Source organism: Macrobrachium rosenbergii, chromosome 5 (assembly GCF_040412425.1).
Source record: "Macrobrachium rosenbergii isolate ZJJX-2024 chromosome 5, ASM4041242v1, whole genome shotgun sequence".
NCBI lineage: Eukaryota > Metazoa > Arthropoda > Malacostraca > Decapoda > Palaemonidae > Macrobrachium > Macrobrachium rosenbergii.
In genome coordinates, this window is record NC_089745.1 from 5,313,418 (window position 1) to 5,333,417 (window position 20,000).

The 20,000-nt window shown below is 33.7% G+C and overlaps 1 long non-coding RNA gene across 1 annotated transcript in view; it reads right to left on the reverse strand.

Moving 5' to 3' along the window:
- LOC136838464 (uncharacterized) overlaps positions 1-20,000 on the reverse strand; it is a 319,579-nt gene that overhangs the window by 298,705 nt on the left and 874 nt on the right. The window lies entirely within an intron of this gene.

Sequence of the window (20,000 nt, forward strand, 5' to 3'; positions counted from 1 at the left end):
TATTATTATGGAAATTGTGTCTGTATTCCTCAAAGGCAGCTCCCGCCTCCACCTCATATCGTATCCGTCTAAGGTCTGTAGTTTAAATAAAGTTTATTATTGGTTTTATATATATAAATACATATTATATATATATATATATATATATATATATATATATATATATATATATATATATATATATATATATATTTATTTATATATATATGTGTGTGCATCTAAAAGAAAATAACAAATCTATTAATCTTTAGTTAACTAAATAATAATAAAACTTCGCAGTTCAAATAGTCTTATAACTAATAATTTATATGTATATATATTACATACTATTGTATTCTGAGTTCCAGTAATATCTGGATTACTTGAGAATGAAAGATGTCGAAACTATAAAAAGTACAAATCGCTTTATCAAAGCAACAAAAATAAAGCAAAAATGTGGTTCTGCTTGAAGCAAACATCAGTTTTAAAATACAGGCAAATGTACATTAACAACCTGTTCTATTCTTCCTAGTTTAACTTAACAGATCAAATTTGAACAGCAATACAAACACTACTCAGCTAAGAGCAGTGTCGTGAGTGCCTCATCGTTTTCAACAAAAATTGATAATTGATTGCTGTTATGTTTCCATTCAACGCTGACAAGCTTTTAATTTGTCATCTACTTTTTTTTCTTATTTTCAGAGTAACATATTTAGATGAGTCGGACCATACAATTTTTACCAATAATAAAATTAAATTTTTTGAAATACAAAAACTGCTGAAACAGCCGCAGTTGTCAGAAAAGGGGGGATCACTAGTTGCAGTTATTATTATTATTATTATTATTATTATTATTATTATTAATCCTAAAACCAAATCTGGTAACGAATACGGCACGACAAGCAAAATCCTACAACTCACGAAATTTTAAAATTGAATATGCTTTTTAACTTCCTCATCTCTTCAAGTCTTAAAAGACAAACTCAAATTATGTTGTATTTAAATAAAAAAATGATGGCAAGTCGCAATGGCATCAAATTCAAAAGAATATAAGTTAGATGATTTTCAGAAAATGAACGAGAATCTCGTACTTACTACCAGATTTTTTAATTTTCTCTTTAATATTAGAACAAAATCATACAAGATTTCATCTCTAAATTTTAAAACATTTCTGTGCCACAAGAATCCAGTAAACGAATAAAAAAAGAAAAATACACGCAACGATAAAAAATATATAGTGATATTTGAAAATAATCTACTCAATAACAGCTACAACAACAATAATGAACAAATCCCGGTGAGAAAACCTGACTCACGGTATCCACGTTTCAGAATCGACGCAGAATAACAAATTCGACCTAACTGTCATCGCATCTCTGTCCCCGCTGATATTTTTTTTTGTCAAGGATTTATTTCTCTTTCCCCTTAACGCGATTTCCTACTTGTTTCTCACCATGTCGAGGCCTCACTTTTGTAAGACATTAGCTGTGCTTGATGATTTAAGTATCGTTTTAACGTAAAATTACCCTCAAGATGGGAGAGCATAGAGACCATTATCCCGTGAGCATCGCGTCGAACTAAAATCGCCCTTACGACGGGAGGTCATAGAGACCACTATCCCATTAGCTCTGCTTGATGATCTGACTATCGTGTTAACTTAAACTTATCCTTATGATCAGAGACCATAGAGTCCAATGTCGCGTGAAAGTCTTCGAAAGGCCTCGGAAGGACAAATTAAACGCGTTGCCATGACGACGGACCCTGACGATCGTCTATTGTCCGGTCGCCCTGGCGATCGGAAACCTTTCACACCTGATTTAATCCCTTTTATATGCGAGAATTGATCCTCCTTATTCTACGTGAGGGGGGGCCAGGTTCCCTTGTTGCTGGGGGGCTTACAGCTCTGGATTTATAGGTCAGGGATCTATAGGTCGTGATGGACGTGGCGGACTGCAAGAAAGACAAGCATAAAGAGTAAAAAGAGAATAAAAGAGGGGATTACATGAAATGCAAGGATTACAAACATTTCTTACGACAGCCCAATGTCGAAAAACTTATGTATTGGTATATATCTTTTAGTCAGTTTCCAGGGATTTATATTTTCAGTTTCAGGAGACGCTGCCTGAATATAATTCATCATGTCTTCGTATCGGAAGACGTAGTGTTTTAATAATAATAATAATAATAATAATAATAATAATAATAATAATAATAATAATAATAATAATAATAATTTAAAAATTCTCATAGTAGCATGATTCTTGAAATGGAGAAACAAACCACAGTTATATGTATATATATTTAAGGATAAATCTGCAGATAGCTGGGAATTTGTACAGATTTATCTTTAAATTTATGAGATTTATTTTTCCATTAATATAATAATAATATAATAATAATAATTATTAATGATTTAATAATATCCTCTATTATTATTATTATTAAAACATGAACTTTTTTAGAAACACGATGTCTTGTCCTGAGCTGAATAAGGTTATTATTATTATTATTATTATTATTATTAATTATTATTATTATTATTATTATTTCAGAACTTTTAGAAACACGGGTATGATGTATTGAGAAATAAAGGATATTATTATTATTATTATTATTATTATTATTATTATTATTATTATTATTATTATTATTATTATTATTATTATTATTATTATTATGTAGAACTTGTATAGTCCTGAACTGATATGAAGGATATTATTATTATTATTATTATTATTATTATTATTATTATTATTATTAAAAAAAACAGGTAAGACTGGTGCTCCTAGGGGCGTCCCCTTCCCGCGGGACGCCCCGAAGATAAAACCCGAAGTGGGGGCCTTTAGATGCCCGTTCTTCCCAGGACTCTTCCCCAGATCACTATAGGAACACGGAATCCTGCGACGCCTAACAATAGCCGTACATGAGCCTGGACTGAGGCTAACTGGAGGAAGCAGGGATCCTTTGGACGTCTGAAAGGAGGACTAAAATGGGCCCCCCTTGTGGTGGGGGTGGGGGTGGGGGTGGAGACATGAAGGTGGAAGAGAGGGTGGGGGGACGTCCATGGGGTTGGATGCTGGGTTTGACCGAAAAACGTGAGAAAATTATAAATATAGAAAAGAAAAAGTTCTGTATTTACAAGGCCACGAAGAAATATGATTTTGACTTAAGTTTAGGGCAAATAAATAAGAACTAAGTTCACTATTATATATATACAGAGTATATATATATATATATATATATATATATATATATATATATATATATATATATATATATATATATATATATATATATAAAAGAAAAAAGTTTGTACTTACAAGGCCACGAAGAAATATGATCTGACTTAAGCATAGGTCAAATAAATAAGAATTAAGTTCACTATCTTTTCAAAGATAGATTATTCTTAGAGTCCACAAAAGTTAAAATTCAGAATTGTACAGGTTGCTAAGAAACAGGATTTTCCAGCTGCAATGTCTAAAAAAAAAATACGGCTTAAAAAAAAAATTGTGCAAAATCACGAACAAGAAAGGGTTGAGTGATATTATGTAATATATCAGAGTAACCGATAATAACACGTCCAAGGTAGTTTTTACATGCTAATCTGATATTGTGTTCTATTATTCTTGGTTCATCAGTTCATCACGCATCGCTGTTGTGTTTTAAACGACGGATGACAAAAAATGCATAAAATAAGAGATGAGATTAAGGACAAGGACAAGGAAAACATACGCCGACGTTTTTCGGCGCAATCGAGTTTTAAAATAGCGCCAATTTTGCAATTGTGCCCCAAAACTCTTAGTCGAGACCCATGAAATCAGCCGTCCGGTGGGTGGCTTTCAGCCACGACCCATGAAACACTTAGCCGAGACCCATGAAACTCAACCACAGTCCGGTGGTGGCCTCAGCCAAGACCCATGAAACACTTAGCCGCGGCCCATGAAACTCATCCACAGTCCAGTGGTGGCCTGTGTTATTGGTACCTATACCGGTGCCAGAAGTATGATTATGGCTAATTTTAACCTTAAAAGAATAAAAACTACTGAGGGTAGAAGGCTGCAATTTGGTATGTTTGATGACTGGAGGGTGGATGATCAACATACCAATTTGCAGCCCTCTAGCCTCAGCAGTTTTTAAGATCTGAGGCGGACAGAAAAGTGCGTGGACGGACAGACAAAGCCGGCACAATAGTTTTCTTTTACAGAAAACGAAAAATTAAAGATAACCGAAGGAAAGGAAAATCGAGAAGACGATAAGTTTAATACATAAAAAAAGGAAGATTGGATAAAAAGGGGGTTACGAAAACCAAGAGAAGAATGGGTACAAGTTTTGTCAACGATTTCTTATAGCAAATTTTTGTTTTTTCTACTTTAGGTTACTACGAGAGCTTCAGTTACGTTAATCAGCAATTGCATATGGCTGGCAAAATCTAATAATGCAAGGGAATGCGGCTCCCTTTTTTTTCCATTTTTAAAATTTTGATATAAAAAACATATCCGCGAAACCGAGTATAGATATTTTTTCTGATACCAAAAAAAAAAAACTATAAATGAAGCAGTTTGGATATTTTTTTTCGAAAAGGGGTCTAACATCTTATATCTGCATCAACTCTATCATAGAAATCTGATATAAAAAACCATAAATGAAGCAGTTTCGATATCTTTTTAAAAGGCCTCTAACACCTTATATCTGCTTCAACTCCTCCTATAAAAAAAAAAAAATGGTGACACCTCAGCTCTCGAAAATGAACAATGACATTATCAGGGTTGTGTCAACACAACCCTCTCTCGAGTGCCACATTGACACAACCCTCTCGAGTGCCACACTCCAGACACGCTCCTGAAATTAAACTCCAACCCCCCTCCCCCGCCTCTGAGTGCCATGCCTGTTTGAGCAATGGCCTCACTGGCACCTCTACCACTGTCCCCACCCCCCCAACCCCGACACACCCATAAGGTCGACCTCAGGTCACGGTGGATGGGTATTTGCCCAAATGTTGGGTATCAGGGATGTTTTGAGAGTCGTAACATGGAGGTCGCATGAAGGTGGGGGTGGGGGTGGGGGTGGGGAGGGAAGGAAAGAAACGAGTCAATCATGGACCACACCAGGTCATAACCTGGATGGCGTGGGAACGGGGTTAACAGGTCACAAAATGATACCGATGAGCCTACTGCTGCTGCCCTCCTCCTTTAAAAACTCTCTCTCTCTCTCTCTCTCTCTCTCTCTCTCTAAGACAGACACATGGGGGGTTTTGATAAATTATTATCGCTGGATTTTGTATTAAAAAATCTTTTACCGAATACATATAAAAATATATATATATATATATATATATATATATATATATATATATATATATAAATATAGTTACTTCAATTATATATATATAATAATAATAATAATAATGACTTCAATTATAATAATACAATATATAATTATAATAAAGTAATTTAATAATAATAATTATTTAATAATAATAATAATAATAAAATTATTGATTTATTGATTAGTTACCTAATTATTTATATATATATATATATATATATATATATATATATATATATATATATATATATATATATATATATACGTGCAAATAATTAGGTGACTTTCAATAAATCAGTGAGCTTCATACTCAGTCATATAAAAGGAGGAAACTGCAGTCTGGGTCTACCATGCAATACCCACGTAGAAACTCGAATATTTGCAGTTTTCTGAACAACAACCTACCGGTTGCGATCACCCAAAAAACTCAAGTACCCCAAACCAAAAAAATAAATAAATAAATAAATAAACAATAATAATAAATAAAAATAGGAAGAGGTACTGCTTATTTAAGGCAGCTCTTCAAAAATCAAATATCAAAAATAAAAATTTAAGCATCAACAACACACTTATGTATATGATGGACTGTTATAACTGCCATTATCTTATTCAATCGACCCCCTCTTGATAGTTGCCAAAGGGTTAATACATTCTGGGCCTGAAATTTTGCTTGAAAACAAGGCGTCTTTGTAAGAAATACGACGTGGCTATGTGTTACCACTTGTACGTGAACTGTACGACTGTAAATATGCATTAAGTACAAGCCCATTTTATACTGCCCTAAAATGGAAAACTGCGGTATCTGCAGAATTTTCCGAAACTGAGATATGCCACCTACTGGGTTCGTGAAAGACTAATACACAAGTTACTGCAGTTTCGGAATGATTCTTCAGTGCTTTCCACAAGAATTTAGGGGGTCCCGTTTGCAGTGTCTGCAAAATCAGTAGTAAGGCAAGGGAAAATTGCAGTATCTACCATTTTTCTCAGTTTTGTATTTTTGCAGATGTTGCAGTCTTCCATTTTAGGGCAGTATAGTGACACATAGAATTATTATTATTATTATTATTATTATTATTATTATTATTATTATTATTATTATTATTATTATTATTATTATTGCTATTATTATTATTATTATTATTGACAATTATATTAACTGACCCTTAAATAAAATAATTGAGAATGATATAACTTATTAATTACATATTTATTATTATTATTATTATTATTAACTGAAGGATTACAACAAAATCATGTGAGGAAGATATAAATGACTCTTAATTACATCCACTGTTATTATTATTATTATTATTATTATTATAATTATTATTATTCCCATGAACCGAATGGTTGTTACAACGCAATGCGAGGAACACATAACTGATTATCAACTTACATTCACTCCAATTACATCTCTTAGTCCTCACGTCAACTGGCATACGCTTTCACTTCAACCAAAAACAATCCATAACGACGAACGCAATGCCTCCTACACTCCGACATGAACTAGCCATGGCAACAAAAACGTGACAGAAGCGTACGAGGAAAAATGAACAAGAGAATTTTCTTTTAATTCATTTTTAGTTTTCAGTAAAAGAAAAACTGTTTGCCGGCTTTGTCTGTCCGTCCGCACTTTTTCTGTCCGCACTCAGATCTTAAAAACTGCTGAGGCTAGAGGGCTTCAAATTGGTGTTGATCATCCACCCTCCAATCACCTAACAGACCAAATTGCAGCCCTCTAGCCTCAATAGTTTTGATTTTATTTAAGGTTAAAGTCAGCCATAATCGTGCTTCAGGCAACGATATAGGATAGGCCACAACCGGGCCGTGGTTAAGTTTCAGGGGCCACGGCTCATACAGCATTATACCGAGACCACCTAAAGATAGATCTATTTTCGGTGGCCTTGATTATACGCCATAGCGGCTGTACAGAAAACTCGATTGCGCCGAAGAAACTTCGGCGCATTTTTTACCAGTTTCGACTCGAGATCGTTGACCCTCCTATTAAATGAAGAAGGTCAGATGCTACAATGAAGAGAATGAGCTCCAATTCAAACTGATTAATATTTAAGCAGATTTAACCCCCAGATGACCAAATAGGACCCAAAAGAGCGTCAACCCCAATTTAGAAACTTTCAAGAGAAAAACACTGTTTTTATTCGACGCTAATAAAAAGCGGTTTGTCTCAATGAAGAAAGGTCAGAGAAATGTCATGTCAGTGACCTGACTGACCTTTGGTTAATAAGGTCAAGGAGATCATTAAGAGCGGTGACGGCCAATTTACGCAATATATATTTTTAACTTTCAAAATAAATTGGTATACGTTATATCATCCCATATAAAGATATAAAAAACATGTATCAGTTGTGAGTCTCATTATTATTATTATTATTATTATTATTATTATTATTATTATTATTATTATTATTATTATTATTATTATTATTTCTGTATACAGCACTTGTAAATCACCTTAGCTGAAATAACAACAACAACAACAACAATAATAATAATAATAATAATATAATAATAATAATAATAATAATAATATCGTTGCAGATATTGCTTATATTGGGCCTTCTCAACAGCATACAGAGTGCCATTCTTTGCAACGAAGTTTGCCTCAAAGAGTATTCTGAAATAATAATAAAATAATAATAATAATAATAATAATAATAATAATAATAATGAAATTAAGTCTTCATTGCTATCATAATTATCCTAGCAGTATCACAACCACTGGCTACACTTATTTCAGTGCTCCTTCTTTCCCCACAGTTTCCCTACAAACCCAACCAGTCCCTTTCCTTCCCACACTCAGTAAGACCTACCACCGCCATCTCCTGCCTCGCCACCTCCCCTGGCGAGGCAATTGACACCTTCTGGGGTATGTGGTCAGGGTGTCAGCAGCCTGAACTGCCACCCATTCCCACGGTCGCAAGGTCGCCCTCACTTTGACCTCACCTTCGAGGAGGGAAGGGAATGTGACCCAGAGAAAATATGTTTGGACAGAGACCACCACCACCACCTCCTCCTCCTCCTCCTCCTCCTCCTCCTCCTTCCCCTTTTTCCCAAAAGTCCTTTCCCCCTCACACGTGTCCACCAGACATGGTTATGGCTTCTTCGAAACAGGTCCTTCGGGCGGAGTGTTTTCGACACGCCTCTTGTTTTCATGCCTTCTTAAAGGAGACCAACTCGTGTTTCAGGAGACAGTGTTTTAGATCTCCGTGTAAGTTCTTCGTTGGATCTAGTTTTTTATCATTACCATCAACAACAGCTATAATAATAATAATAATAATAATAATAATAATAATAATAATAATAATAATAATAATAATAATAAAATTTACCTTCAGAAATGAAAAAAAAACATACGCCAATTGAGAAGGCGCAATATCTACGGCATACCAAGTGCCATTATTTTTATGGAATAATAATAATAATAATAATAACAATAATAATAATAATAATTGAGAAACAAATCCACAGTTATGTATATGTACATATACATAAGTGTGGAGTATTTCCTCCATTTCAAGGCTCACGCTACTATGAGTATTTTTAATAATAATAATAATAATAATAATAATAATAATAATAATAATAATAATAATAATAACTATGCTTCACACACTGACAACGAAAACAAATTTGTGTCACAACATCATCCACAATAATGAAAAATGATAAATAGTGAGCTTTGCAGATTTAGGTTAAAAAGAAACTGGACCGACAACAGCACAGGAAGAAAGTAACACCAAACTTTATTATAATCATTGTCCCTGCCTGAATAATAATAATAATAATAATAATAATAGTAATAATAATAATAATAATAATAATAATAATAATAATAATAATAAATTGGCGTCACAACAGCAAAAGATCAACGGAGCTTACGAATCTTGCCAAATCTGAGCATCAACACTAAACTGAACTGTAGCTACATGAATTATGATTTTTATTAAAGCTTTATGGAAAGATCGAGTTGGTAACCAAGACTGAGTGACTGCTTGATCTAAAAAGAACGTAGTGGAAAACCATTGTCTTGGCTGATCTTCTCATAAAGTCCTTACTCTAAAATTCCTCAGTAGTTAAAGGAGTATTAACAGGTTGCATAAAGTTACATAAATTAATATATAGAGAAAAAAATCCTTTGGATTAAGTGCATTAGTTACAGAAAAAAATCGTAATTATGACATACGTTTCGAGGTTCAAATCTTGAATATCTATTACCTAATATTAAAAGCTCATTATCACACATAATATATACATAATTAATATACATATATATACATACAAAAAATCCTTTGAAATAATGTGTTTAGGAGACAGAATATATATATATATATATGACATATTATTTTATATATATATATATTATATATATATATGTATATATATATATATATATTAACTAATATCAAAATTCCGTACATTATATATAAACACACATACATATATATATATATATATATATATATATATATATATATATATATATACATATATAATCTTTAATAACTGTACAAAGTTTCTAAAACTAAAAAACAACACCTGAGAGTAAAAATATAAAAAAGAAAATAATCTTTACAGATAATTTCCTTCCCACCAATAACAACACATAAACATCAGGAATAAGAGAAGCCCTTTCCAACACTAAGAATTGCTTAAGAATGTATAGTATACTATTAATGAAGCCACTGTCATCCACGTACTACTTTCATTATATATACTATTATCATTATACGACAAATCCAAAATATCCCAATACTAATTTTTTCTCAGGAAACGAATTTTCCCCCTAAAAAGTCAAGAAGCGAACATTCCAACATTCCGCACATTCCCACATTCCCGACCTCTCATACAGAGTCCAGCACTCTCTTATAGTTTACGGCCGGTGACTCGTTGTTTACATTCCCCGCGATAAAAAGGGGGAGGGGGGCAAGGGGGTCCTCCTGGCTCTCTTCTAGTAGAACCAAGGCTACCCTTGTCCTGGTGATGGAGAAAAATGGCTTTTGCATTCCTCGGGACACAAGAGACGCCATTCGAGAACTCCAAGATCTGGATTCCTATGAGAGAGAGAGAGAGAGAGAGAGAGAGAGAGAGAGAGAGAGAGAGAGAGAGAGAGAGTAAAAAATGCTCCAAGTTTGTTCGCCGCATTCGAGTTTTCTGTACGGCCGCTACAGCGTATAATCAAGGCCACCGAAAGTAGATCTATTTTCGGTGGTCTCGGTAAAATGCTGTATGAGCCGCGGCCCGTGAAACGTTAACCACGGGCCGGTGGTGGCCTATCTTATATCGCTGTCAGAAGCAAGAATATGACTAACTTGAATCTTAAATAAAAGCAAAACTACCGAGGCTAGAGGGCTGCAATCTGGTATGTTTGATGACGGGAGGGTGGATGATCAACGCATCAATTTGCAGCCCTCTAGCCTCAGTAGTTTTTAAGATCTGAGGACGGACAGAAAAAGGGCGGACGGACAGACAAAGCCGGCGCAATAGTTTTCTTTTATAGAAAACTAAAACCAGACACACATTCACATAAAATGAAAAATAACCATATAGTCTTGTTGGTCTCGAAGAACTCAGTAACGATGCCAAACGAACGTGACATTATAGCTCTTCAAGCCAGTGTTTTTTTAAGTAATAATAATAATAATAATAATAATAATAATAATAAATAATAATAATAATAATAATAATAATAATAAATATTCTCACAATCACATGATTCACTAAAATGGTGATGGAATGGTGTTGATATATATGTATATATATATATATATATATATATATATATATATATATATATATATATATATATATATATATATATATATATATATATATATATAACGAAAGCTTTGAGGACCTACTTGATTCTTATTATTATTCTAACTAAAACAGTAAAGTTACATTGACATCACTGAGGATTTCTTCACCAATTATAATAATAATAATAATAATAATAATAATAATAATAATAATAATAATAATAACTAAAATGGTGAAAACATTCACAGTGATGTAAGTGCAAATATATATTTAAAAAATAAATATATATATTTACACTCACATCAGTGTGCATTTTGTCACCAATAATAATAATAATAATAATAATAATAATAATAATAATAATAATAATAATAATAATAATAATAATAATAATAATAATACTATATTTTAGCTCATGGCTACAAATAAACACGACTCATATACCAACAAAACATATATCTTTTTATGAGCTTATTTGAACAACTGTTCAAACGTTTTCCCAGTGTATTTTGCACTGACTACAGTGCATCTGCACTGTATTTTCATAAGGCCTAAGTAAAGCACTTTATTGTTATCACAAACATAAAAGGATCAAGCAAAACAGGACACGGCTATGTCCAACAGCAGTCGACCTCCAGCGGAGATAAATAATAATGATGATGTCAATAACGATAAAAAAATTATTTTGTCAGTAACGATAAAAAAAAAATTATTAAAAAACGATGAGCCTTCGAAACGCAGAAATGTTGTGGATGTTACACACAGGAACTAACACACAGAGGCCGATGAGCAGAGTCATTTACTCTAGAAGTCAAATTTGTTACTTTTCTCGTAACTTTGATGATCGTCTTTCTTCAATTTTTTAAGATGTTTTGGTTTAGAGAAATTTACTGTTTCTTGGCCTGAGGATTAGGCTACGCTCCTTTATATACATAAACACTATTATTATATTTTTAACGTATGTCAATATAAATACTATGCACGCACATATTTATATATGTATAAATATGTATATATACAATATATATATATATATATATATATATTTGAGAGAGAGAGAGAGAGAGAGAGAGAGAGAGAGAGAGAGAGAGAGAGAGAGAGAGAGAGAGAGAGATTTATCTCACATCCTCTTGATCGCATTCAATACTGAAAACAGTTTAACATCAGAACATGGAATTAAAAAAAAAAATAATCTATTAGGCTCTACACCACAAGATCAGCATCAATCACTCGAGCCAAAAAAAATACCTTAGCTCAATTCCTTATCACCATTCTGAACGAGAGAGAGAGAGAGAGAGAGAGAGAGAGAGAGAGAGAGAGAGAGAGAGAGAGAGAGAGAGAGAGGGGCAGGCGATGTATGTTTTGGCTGTTTATTTCCCGTAACCCTATCTAACCCAAAGCGTGAAGGGGGAGCTGGTATCAATGGTAGGTATTTATTATGCGATGAGTGAGTGAGAGAGCGAGAGAGAGCGTGCGTGCGTATATATTTGAACGAGGAGGAGGAGGAGGAGGAGGAGGAGGAGGAGGAGGAGGAGGAGGAGGAGGAGGAGGAGGAGGAGGAGGAGGGCGCCTGGTGTTGGTGCAAGTGTGAGAAAGCGCCCTCTTGGAATCCTCCGAGAGGCAATCTGGTCAGTGTGAACCTATAACTGCTGGACGTCACTGATACCCCCTTCTAACCCCCTACAACCATCTAGGACCCTCCCTCCCTCCCTACCCCTTCGCCAGGGGCTAAGGGCCACCCCCCCTAAAAAACACTGGCACTCGACCCTTTTTCCTCTAGTGGCCCTGACACTGCCATATAGTGGCCTCCTCTTTTCACTTCTATATTTTCCCCTTATCACCTTCAGGGCACCAGGGTATATAGGCCTAGTACCACCATATAGTTCCCCTCCCCCTCCCCCTCAGTGGCACTTCTCCCTCCCTGTACTCCCCCCTCCCCATTCCTTACCCTGTGGCACTACATATGGGGTAGGGCGTGCCACAGGCACCCCAGGTGTTGTCAAGGGTTAGGGACAGCCTGAAATAAGGAGCCCTTGTTCCTTGTCAGGATATGGAGAGAGAGAACAGAAACTCGAATCAAATCAGAGAGAGAGAGAGAGAGAGAGAGAGAGAGAGAGAGAGATTGAGAGAGAGAGAGAGAGAGAGAGAGAGAGAGAGAGATTGTTCACTAAGATCTGATATTCATATATATATATATATATATATATATATATATATATATATATATATATATATATATATATATATATATATATACATATAAAATCTACTACAAAAAGTCCGAGATATTAAAGAGAGAGAGAGAGAGAGAGAGAGAGAATGAGAGAGTCAATGCATAGATGAAGATAAGGAAAGAATAAGACAGAGAGAGAGAGAGAGAGAGAGAGAGAGAGAGAGAGAGAGAGAGAGAGAGAGGCGAAGGATTAAAAGGGGTTCATTTCATGGGAACTGATACAAGAGTGTGGTGGATTTTGTTATTCACATCAAGTGGTGGTTGTGCCCTGTGCCCTGTGCCCTGTGCCCCGAGTCTTGACGCGTCCATATCTTGCATAAATACGAGGCTGTAATGACCCTGCCCTTGGGGGGGGGGATGTTGTTAGTGATTAAAGCAGGCAATTTAGGAAAGGATAATATTAAGAATAATAATATAAAACAGAACGAGTCAGTGGGTTTTCATTAGCCAAACGCTGAGAAGAGACCAAAATGGCATTTGGAATACATACTTATTATAAAAAATAGACCCAATCAGAATTTTTTAAATTCGCAGAATTTAGATTTTTCTTACTTCAAAGCTGTGACAACTTCAAAGCTGATGTCCGCACTTTTTCCCCCCTCAGATCTTAAAAGCTACTGAGGCTAGAGGGCTGCAAATTGGTATGTCGATCATCCACCCTCCAGTCATCAAACATACCAAATTGCAGCCCTCTGGCCTCAGTAGTTTTTATTCTATTCAAGGTTAAAGTTAGCCATACCCGTACTTCTCGAACCGCTATGGGGACCAACAAACAGGCTAAGAGTTTCATGGGCCGTGGCTGAAAGCTTCAGACAGCATTATACGCTGTACAGAAAACTCGATTGCGCCGAAGAAACTTCAACGCATTTTTTACTTGTTTGTTTGTTTTTTAACTGCAATATTTCATCTTGTTCGCAGGTGAAAAACCACTACGTACTCTCCACTGAGCATTCCCTGAAACATCTGCACAGAACTTGGAAATTAAAAGAAGATACCCGGAAAGAATTATGAGAGTTTCATAATGGTGGCTAATTGGGTTCATATTATTTCTAAACTCAGATATGTGGAAACTACAAATCTCGGGGATATCAAATATTGTCTGATGAACGAAGTGAAAGTGAAAAACAACAACAAACGACTATGAACATATAGGAAAAAATGTATAAAAAAACAAGCTAAACTGGGAAAATAAAAAAATAAAACAACAATCACCAACCAAAAAAAAAAAATTATGAAAACCCAAATTGGGAAAAAGAAAATCAAAACGACAAACAACCACGAACCAATACAAAAAAAACACGAAAAAGACACGAAACCAAATTGGGAAAAGACCAATAAAATAAAAGGATAAATAAAATAACACGCAACAAAAAATACATCAAAAAAGCATGACAGTCAAACCAAACTTGGAAAAAGAGAAATAAAACAAAAAGAAAAATAAAACAAGTCCACGAACAAATACAGTAAAAAAAAACTCAAAAAACAAAACCAAACTTGGGAAAATAAAAATCAAACAAAAAGATATACAAAACAATAAGACCACAAACAAACACAGTAAAGGAGAGAAAAAACATCACAAACCAATCTAGGAAAATTAAAAAGAAAACTTCAAAATACCAACAAATAAAAAAAACTAACCCCAGTCTAACAAAAAGCATATTAAAAAAGAAAAAATACAGCAAAAAAAAAAAAAGCCCCCGCCTCAAAGCAAAAGAAAATGAAAAACATCTCAAACCAATCTAGGAAAATGAAAACGGAAATTTCAAAATATCAGCAAATCTAGGAAAATGAAAAACAAAATACCACAAATAGAGCCCCCAGCCTCCCAAAACCATATATTAATAATAATAATAATAATAATAATAACAATAATAATAATAATAATAATAATAACAATAATAATAATAATAATAATAATAATAATAATAATAATCTAGGAAAATGAAAACGAAAGCTTCAAAATACCAGCAAACAAAACAAAGTCAAGCCTCCCAAAAGTATATAATAATAATAACAAAGAACTAATATACCAAAAAAAAGCATAAAAAAATCTCAAACCAATCTAGGAAAATGAAAAGGAAAACTTCAAAATACCAGCAAACAGAACGAAACTAAACCCAGCCTCCCCAAAAGCATATAATAATAATGAAGAAGAAAAGAAGAAGAAGAAGAAGAAGAAGAAGAAGAAGAAGAAGAAGAAGAAGAAGAAGAAGAAGGAGAAGAAGAAGAAGTCCGCACGTGTGCCAAGATCGTGAGAAAGCGGAGTGCCATCAGTCAGTGCGTCGGCCTCAGTGCCACACGAGTGTCACGTTACAAAGCACTAAGGACACAAGACGCCACCACACAGAGTTAACAGCAAAAAGTACTGCGGATAAACATTCATTAGGCGAATAGAAAAAAATAATAATAATAAAAAATAGTAAAATAATAGATGGAATGGCAGCCGTTTCGGCTGCATGCCTCATCGTCGTCATCATCATTTTCATCATCAGTATCATCATCATATTCATCTTCATCATCATCATCATCTTAAGAAAGATGGTGATTATTCGTTTCGGGTTTTTATCTGTATTTGACTGAACAGAATAAAACATTCATTATTCATAAGAGACAATGATTATATCTGCACTAAGGCAGCGATTTTTTTTTTTTTTTTTTTTTTTTTATTTACAAATCCCACTTGGAGGTTTTCTAAAAATTCATGTGTATTAAATGAACGAATATGATTAATGAATTGTGAGAACAAATATTTGCATAAATCATACAAATAAAGTGAAAACTTGCATAATGAAAAAATCATTGTACATACTCGTATGTACATGTACATATAAATACTATATATATATATAATATATATATATATATATATATATATATATATATATATATATATATATATATATATATATATATATATATATATATATATATATGTGTGTGTGTGTGTGTGTGTGTGTACATATAATAACTATTGTTTTACCACAAACTTGGAGATGTAATTTGTTCCTAGAATGTTACAGAATATAACCCTAATGGAACCAGCTGATCTCGTTTCTGTTGTAATAATTTGAATTATATTGTTGAATATGAACATCCATATTTCTGCCTCCACTATTATATATATATATATATATATATATATATATATATATATATATATATAAATATATATATATATAAATAATTACTTGTATCCAATAATATAATAATAATAATAATAATAATAATAATAATAATAATAATAATTTATTCCTGTGCAGCAGCCATGCGCAAGGATCAAATGCAGATACAAAAGTGAATAAAAATAAATGAACAAGATACTGATAACAGTCGTGACTTCTGCAATAATATTAATAATAACATGGAATAACCACAGTACTAAAGTTAGTAAACAATAATCATCATAAAAAAGGCCCATAATTAGTCTATAGCAATAATGATAGCAACTACTGCGATATGAAGATAAAATGCTTATACAATAACCTAATTCAAATGAAATTATTATTATTATTATTATTATTATTATTATTATTATTATTATTATTATTATTATTATTATTATTATTATTATTTTGTAATACGTATTCGAACAAGAATTGAAAATGAAAGTCAAGAACTATTTTTGTAATACGTATTGGAACAAGAATTGAAAATGAGAGTCATTAACTATTTTTGTAAGACGTACTCGAACAAAAATTGAAAATGAAAGTCATTAATTATTTTTTGTAATACATACTCGAACAAAAATTGAAAATGAAAGTCAATATTTTTTTGTAACACGTACTCGAAAAAATTAAAAATGAAAGGCATTAAACTATTTTTGAAATACGTACTCCAACAGAATTAAAAATGAATGTCATTAATTATTTTTTGTCATACGTACTCGAAAAATGATTAAAAAAAAAGTATTTTATCATTATTGCAATACGCCCACGAACAAAAATAAGAAACAAAAGTAACTTACGAAAGTAATGAAAACAATATTAATACTGATGTACTAAGCTCTCCAACAAGAATTTAAAGTCCACTATAATGATAATCACTGATGCTATTTATTATATATATATTATATATAAAAACCTATATCCTTCTGCGCACCGTTACAAAACCCCTAACTATTATTATTCCTCAAGAAAAGCCACCACTTGGGACCAGGATTCCCATCATTAAACTCTCGTCTTATTCAGCCCCTATAGTCCCTGCCCCCCACCCCACCCCCAACCCTCTCCTACAGCCAGGGAGACACCGAGAGAGAGAGAGAGAGAGCGAGCGTTTGACGTTTCTCAGCTGGCCACAAGGAAAACAAACACGTGCTCTCTCACTAACACCACGTGGGGGCCCAACCTGCTGCCCGTGGGAACGGGACGATTTTGGCCATCGCGTACGTATAGAGTCTTAGACACACACGTGTACATACGCTTATGCGTTCATGTACTAATTGACCAGCAGAAGGAGTTTTGAAATATTTTTGATTTGGGGGATAGATATAATAAATCGTGGAATTGTTGAGATGTTTTCTTCAAGGCTTGAGACGAATATGGAGGCGATAATAATAATAATAATAATAATAATAATAATAATAATAATAATAATAATAATAATAATAATAAGAAGAAGAAGAAGAAGAAGAAGAAGAAGAAGAAGATAATTATGAAAATAATAATCGAGAAAAAATCTGAAAATCTTGAAACAAAACGATGAAGTTTAATAATAATAATAATAATAACAAAATATAATAATAAATAATAATAATAATAATAATAATAATAATAATAATGAGAACAAGAAGAAGAAGAAGAAGAAGAAGAAGAAGAAGAAGAAGAAGAAGAAGAAGAAGAAGAAGAAGACAAGAAAATGAAAAGTCATGAAACTCTTACCAATCAAAATCAATAATAATAATAATAATAAGAAGAAGAAGAAGAAGAAGAAGAAGAAGAAGAAGAAGAAGAAGAAGAAGAAGAAGAAGATAAAATTCGAGCCAATTCTAACCTACCTTGCCTACACATATACTGCCCCCTCCCCCCACCCCCATTCATCTAACACCCCTCCCCGGTCCAAAGACTGCCAAAAAAACGAACTAAACAAACCCCACATATAAGAAATAAATAATAAGAACAAATCAGAAAAGGAGAATATTAAGGGGCGACTTACTCCGTGAATTAGCCCGAATGACCTCTCAGCTGGGTGCCTTGTTCATTCGAGAGGTCGTCCACCCCGGGGGGACCAGGGGGCCCAATAGAAATTCGAGTGGCCAAGTGTCAAGTGCCTGTTAATGCCTGTTAATCGGCATGTGTTTCCAGTTGGCGCTGATGTCCAGATTAATGACTGGTTAACGAATATAATAATAATAATAATAATAAATAATAATAATAATAATATAATAATAATAATAGTATACACAAAGACAATACATTACAGTACAGTTATCATGGACGGCAAAGTTCTCTAGAGTAAAGAGACAATCAACTGATAAATGGTAATTAGAAAGCACTTGTATTCAGCTAGGCCTACGTTAATAACAAAAACCATAATAAATCATAACACACACGCGCTCATGCAGATACATACACACACATACACAGAAACACACACATATAAACACAAAGTCAATAACGATGGTGAGCAAAAATGTTATAAAAATATAGAAACAAATGACGTCACCGATAATGTGGAAAAGAATAATGTCACTGTTTAAGACATTTTTGATAAGCAATGTGTTTTAAATTAACCAGGCGGTTTTTAATAACATACACGATAAGCAGGTGTGTTAATGATTGAATAGAACAGTGAATTTAGGCCAAAGGCCAAGCGTTGGGACCTATGAGGTCATTCAGCGCTGAAACGGAAACTGACAGATAAAGGTTTGAAAGGCGTAACAGGAGGAAAACCTCAAAGCGGTTGCACTGTGAAACAATTGTTAGGAGAGGGTTAAGGAAAGTAAGATGGAAGAAAGAGAATATGAAAGGAGGTACAGTAAAAGGAACGAGAGGGTGGAAAGTAACATTGAAAAATTTAGATATGGTGAATGTTCTCCTTCCAGGTGAAGGAAGAAATAGGCTGGAGGAATAATTAACATATCTGATTAACGAAAAACTTAAAAAAAAATATTCCTAATTAGCCTCCCAAAAAATTTTTGAACTGAATATTTTTAATCTCCAGTTCCTTATAACTCAACAAATTTAGTTCCTTTAATATCTTATTTACCAGTTAATTATTTTCTCAGTTAAGTAATACGATAAAAATTCAATTTCTTATTAGTTTAACTTGAAATCATCATGAATAAAAATAAATATATGCTTTCAATTTTACTTAGTAGTCTGGCATCAGTGATAAAAGGCTCTCTCTCTCTCTCTCTCTCTCTCTCTCTCTCTCTCTCTCTCTCTCTCTCTCTCTCTCTCTCTTCTCACATTATCTCTCATTTCATCTCGTTTCCTTCGTTGTCTGCCCCAAATGCCCTGGGGCGTTTGGGCAACCACGTGCAAGATCTGTTGAGGGTTTAGTGTAGCCCCTTGGAGGGTTTCTTCCCACGGGTCTCCCCTCCGCCTTCCATCCCTCGTTTTTCCTGCCCTTTGCACACGCACACGCACACACACACACACACAAGCTCACGCGCACACGCGAACACACACACACACACACACGAACACACGTGGGCATATGCAGACATAGACCAAACCCTTATGCA